The sequence below is a fragment of the Triticum dicoccoides genome, chromosome 6A (assembly GCF_002162155.2).
Source record: "Triticum dicoccoides isolate Atlit2015 ecotype Zavitan chromosome 6A, WEW_v2.0, whole genome shotgun sequence".
NCBI lineage: Eukaryota > Viridiplantae > Streptophyta > Magnoliopsida > Poales > Poaceae > Triticum > Triticum dicoccoides.
The window spans coordinates 74,279,813-74,285,931 of record NC_041390.1 but is presented as its reverse complement, the minus strand read 5'-3'; positions in this window follow the sequence as shown (position 1 = coordinate 74,285,931).

Here is a 6,119-nt window from a genome sequence, read left to right as displayed (position 1 = left end):
TAATACTCCCTCCGGTCCTTTTTACTCTGCACATTAGCTTTGTCTGAAGTCAAAGTTTGCTAAGTTTGACCAAATTTATATTACAAAATATTAACATCTATAACATCTAATAAATATAATATGAAAATATATTCTGAGATGGATCTAATAATAAATGTGTTGTTATGTGAATGTTAATAATTTTTTGTATAAACTTGGTCAAAGTTGGATGAGATTGACTTCAGATAAACCTAATATGCAGAGTAAAAAGGACCGGAGGAAGTACATCTATAGCATTGCTGAATGTTTGATTGCAATCGTACAAAATACAGGCATTGACAAGGATGGCGTTTGAGCACATGGATGCTTCTGAAAGTGCAGAAATGGAGGTGGCCTAATTTAACTCATCATGCTTAGTTAGAGAATCTTTCTTGCTCAGAAAGCTTGCGAATAAACGTGTTTTAGTTCTATGCATCCATAAACTTGGGTGGAGCAAAAGGGGGAGGTGGGGGGCTGGAGGTAGTGATGCGTCAGCAGCGACTGCGACGTCCTTCCTTCGACTACTGGGAGCGGAGCAGCAAATGTACCGCCGGCCGGAGAGGCGCCTGCTGCCAAACACTTGAGCAAGGAGACGAACGGTGTCCTATCACTGAAACATTTGGAAATAAGAGAAAAACTCTTGTTGTTACAAGTAATTTTCTTCTCTTCGAGAGGTTGTTAACACATGTTACTTTGTAATTTGCCAGCATATGCATTTTATAAACACTTGTGGATATGGTTGATGGTTTATGCTTATGTACAGCTTACCAGAAATGTTGCTTGCTTCTTTTTGAATCAAAACTACAGGATCCTTAGATCAAGGGTTTGGTGTTGTAAGTTTTGCAGTTCCCCACGTCTTTTTTTTTCTGCCAAGAGGGTTTAAATTTAGATAAGGTGGCCTGCACACTAAACTAAACATTTGTAAGCTCATATTCACATTGACCTAATTTGTATCTTCAGTTCCTCTGTTGGTATACAATCAAGTTCCTCTGTTGGTATACAATCAACTTTCTTGACGAATTGGAGTAGATGAATCTGGAGTTGTACTTCATTATGGTATCCTCCCAATAGAAATTTGAATGGCATCCACAATCAGTCTTAAAAGTCCCTCACGTGATCTTATCTTGTGCTAAATAACCTATTTGATATAATACTATTGAATACCTTGCATGCTACTGTAGATTATTTTATGATGACATCTTAATTTTGAGTACATATTTTTGCTCTAACATTGAATCTGATAGGAATAGGGATTACACCGAAACCACTTGATTTTTAGCCTAAACTGAAGCTAAATATTTTTTAGAGGATCATCATATCTTGTCCTTATTTCTACTATTCTCTAACCTGGCTCCAGTTTGTTTGGTCTTTTAGTAGGAAACCCCTGCAGTAGTAGGAAATCTCATGTCGTGGAAATTTTTTGTGTCATTTATGGATCATGTAGATGACCATATTAAGAAGAGTGAATTCTGGTTTTTACCCTCTATTTTGATGTTTTTGACACTAATTACCCTATTTAGCAGGATTTCATCCATTTTACCCCATTTAGCAAAAGTTTTGCCACAATTTACCCATTTTAAATTTTTGCGAGCATTCTGATGAGCAGGTCCCAATTGTTAGGTCCACCTAGCATGCCCCATCAACAGTTTTTACCTACCTATTTTTCTCCACGTTGAACCAGTCCTCGCAGCTTCGCTCGACTGGGCTGGCCTGATATGATCGCCAGAGCAGGTCGCTCGCGTCCAACGCACAAGGCGTAAGTTGGGCCGCACCACTCTGGCCTCCAATATTCATAGCACACATTGTTCGCCTTCCTTCGAATCACACACACGCTGCAAACAAAGAAAAAAAAGGATTTCAACAATATTCAAAATGGTGAAAAAACTTTAAATCAATGTACGTCAGTTATAGATGGGTGATATGTATACACGTGATCTTCTAATAAGCATTTTAATTCTGTCTGAATCAAACGCCTCACCGGCCAATGCATGAGTCAGGAAAACTTCATAATACACATATGATGGAGATGGTCAAAATCATGTGGAATGGGGTACGACGTGAGGGCTTGCTTGTTCACCAACCTCGCTGATTTGTTGGACGAGCGGCCCCCATAGATCTGCAACCGAGCACAACCTGATGGGGGCATGTACATGGACGCGCCCACGCCGACGTCGGCGAGCTTGATGGAGTCGGATTACATGGGGTCATTTCTTGCCTTGATGTCGCGCCCAGACGTCGGCGAGATTGACGGAGCCGGATTCCACGGGGTCATTTCTTGCCTTGATGTCACGACCATATATAATGCCGCTCGAGGAGGTATGAAATCACGCCGCTGCCGTTGCCTGACAATCCCTAGCCATAAGTTCGAGCGAGCCTGACGGGTATGTGTGGGAAGAAGCCTGGACGGGCGATGCAATCTATTAGGCGTGAGTAAGGAGCGTGGTCGACTCAGGCATTATGCGTTGGACGAGACGCAAGTGACCTCCATCGGGCCGGTCCGGTCGGGAGAAGCCGTGAGGACTGGTTCACGAGAGAGAAAAATAAGCAGGAAAAAACCATCGATGTGGCATGTCAGCTAGACTTCACAATTGGGACCTGTCTGTTAGAACACTCATGAAATTTTAAACAGGGTAAATCATGGCAGAACTTTTGTTAAATGGGGTAAAATGGATGAAATTTCGCTAAATGGGGTAAGTAGTGTCAAAAATGTCAAAATAGGGGGTAAAAACCGGAATTCACTCTATTAAGAAACAAGAAAAGAACGATGATGTTGTCATTTTCATTCTTTCATGTCTTGCAGTGCCAACTTCTTGTGTTGAGACTAGCCACTTTATAGAAGAATATTTCCAACTGAATAGTTATCAAGATGCAAGGAGCTTCAGACTGAGAGTAGCCAAGGCAATCCTGAATGATTTTCAAGTAAGCGTTTTCCGTTCTCAAGCTCAAATCCATGTAAGTAAAACTTCGAATTACTCGCTGTTTTGGCGCCCTTCTATATAGATTGTTATTCTTCCTTGTGAGTTGTGACATGTTCTCCTGGTGTTCCTTCTTGGATACAAAATGTCTCCTCTTTTTTTCTTTTCGTGCACATCATGATGTGTTTACGAATCAAGATAGTCATAAAGAACGGATAACAAAAAATAATTGTTCACTCTTCAGTTACACACAATAATTTAGAAAGTAGTATTGCATTAGTATCCGCCCACCAACTAACAATCTGGTAATCATTTAACCTGACTACTCACATGGCATCTCTCTATTTATACACAATGTTAGCAGTATACACACTAAAACACTCAGACAATTTACTACTCACTGGTACCACATCTAGAATCCATTCATATATCTTTGTCTCTTTCCATTCAAACATTTTTTCCTTTGTGCAGATCAATCGGTCTAGAGATGTATCCCTTCCATGGACTGCTCAAAACAAAGTTCATGACTCATAATCACATGCCAAACATCGATGAACACACTGATTCATTCTCAAAGGTACCAATTATTGGATCCACTCTAATGCTTCCTGTTGTGCCTTTCCCTTTGAACACCCTTTCTCCACTTTATCCAGCACATTTTAGTCATTCCCCCCTTCGTACAGATGAATCAATCAGGACATGTATCCCATCCAAGGAATGCTCAAAGCAAATACCATGAATCTAATGACACATTGAACATCAATCAACATATTGATTCCTTCTCTGGTTTTACTCCTTTTTCTTGAAACAAACTTTAATGTGTTGGCCATGTACAACACTTAGAATTTAAAGGACCTCAAGTAAGGTCATGAGGTTGATCCAAGGCGACTTGTAGCCTGCATGATCAAGGTCATACCGTTGAAGTCAGAAAGCAATAGCTAAGCGTCAGTTTTAAGTTGGATCACATTATCCTCAGTTCTTTGTAACATGATGAGTGTAATTCCTCTTAGTTGGGGGTAGTGTAATCTCTATTTGTTAGAAATTTTCTAATGTCCCATTCACAAATATCATAAATGCATTGAGACTGTCACAATCAATCAAGTTACATGTACACCTAAGACACATCCTCGAATCAACTACAAGTCCATTAGACCTAAGAACAAAAACATGCTACATTCTTTCAAACCAATTGAATTCTTCTCTTATGTCACTTTCTTTTAAACCAATTGAAATCCTCTATTCAATGAACATTATTTTGAAAATAATGGGGACAGCAAAAGTTGCAATATACACAATATTACAAAACGTTGCAAACACATGTAATACAAATTACTTCGTATCCCTAAGACATGTAAGAGCCAAAGTAGACGGGCGCAGCAACGCGCGCCATCAATGATCTAGTGACTAAGTGAAGTCCCACACATATGTTGAACCTGCAGGCTTTCGTGCCGTACTGGACGGCCGCCGGGTTCCCCTGACGTGCAAATAGGAGGAGGGACCTAGTCGGGCACCGCTGCGTCGTGGACCGCCATGGCGGCTTCCCGTTCCCCCTGCATCCGGAGGAGCAGGAGGCGCCAGCTGCCCAGCACGCCATGCGGTGCTGAAGCCATAGCGAGAGCGCGGCCATGGCGTGCGTCTGGCACAAGGTTGGGGGAGCTCAGGGTGTGGGGGAAAGGAAGGAGGTGATGGGCGTTGGAGGCGGAGCTGGCGCCTGGCGGTGCTTGGCTCGCCGGAGGCCGTCGCAGGACAACGGCGCCACGCGGTGCAGGTCCACGCAGCAGGCGCCACGCGGTGCATGACTACACCTACTACAGAGCACACAGTTTACGCACAAAATAAGAGGAGGCTAGAAGAGCAAATAGACCACGCAGCATGTCAATCATCCACCCGGTACATCTAGATACATTATAACCGAGCACCTTTCCCGCAATCTCAGGCTATTAGCATTCGTAGCCGTCGGATCTTCAGCTTTGGACGTTTTCAGCCGTTCAATCAAACTCTGCTGCACCTACGGACTGGGCAGCTACTCCGGCGACAAAATTGAATGTGTGTGGTTGATTGGGTCCTCGTTCGCACGTAGGCCTTCGTGGGCCGGCTGTTTCCAGAAGGAAAATGCATACCCAACGCCATGAAGAGAAGAAAGCCTCCCCATTCATATATTTATTATACAGATAGACGGGCGCGGCAACGTGCGCCATCAATGATCTAGTTAAGCAACAAAATTTGACTTCATGCCCTTCACTTGGTCTTGTCCACACCCTTATTTGTGAAGCTGATGATTGGAAGCGACTTGCCGAGAAGTTCTTTCCGTGTAGCAACTGGTTCTGCAGAAAAATGAACTTTCCCTGTTTCGAAAAAGGTAAATGATGTATCAAAAAGTACTCCCTCCGTCCCAAAATAAGTGACTCAAGTTTTGAACATATTTTAAGTTGAAAAATGTATTAAAATCCACAAACATTTTTTAGAAATTCAAAGCATATTTTTAGGCAAACTCAGAAATAACATACAACATGTACCCATACGCACAGAACTGGGCCTGCCCACGTGGCAGATCGTGTCTTTTTTCTCACAAACTGGTTTTCTATTATTTCTGTGTTATTTTCTCTGTCTTTTTGTACTGGTTTTCTCTTCTATTTTATTTTTCCTTCATATTTTTTATTTTAAACACACCCAATATTTTCCAAATTCACGAAGAATTTTGAAATCATGAAATATTTTTTCAATTCCGAGACAGCTTTTGAAATTGCAAACATATTATGAATTCATGAATATTTTTGAATTTGAGAACATGTTTGTATGTCGCAAACATATTTAAATCCACTAACATTGTATTCCGAGCCATTTCTGGAATTTCATGAAAAACAATTTGTGAATATTTTTTGAAACTCCTGAACATTTTCTTGACTTTGGGAACAATTTTTAAAATTCGTGAACATTTATTGAGATTTTTAAACATTTTATGAATTGGTGAACATTTGTTAAAAATTTAATAATATTTTTTAATTCGTTAACATTTTTATAATCATAGAACATTGTTTAAAATTAATAAAAAAATGTAATCATGAACGTCTTTCAAACCTCTGACATTTTTTAAAATTCGAAACATTTTATAAGTTGTTGATATTATTTTAACTTTAGAATGTTTTCGAAATTTTGGACGATTTTTTAAATTCGCGACAAGTCTTA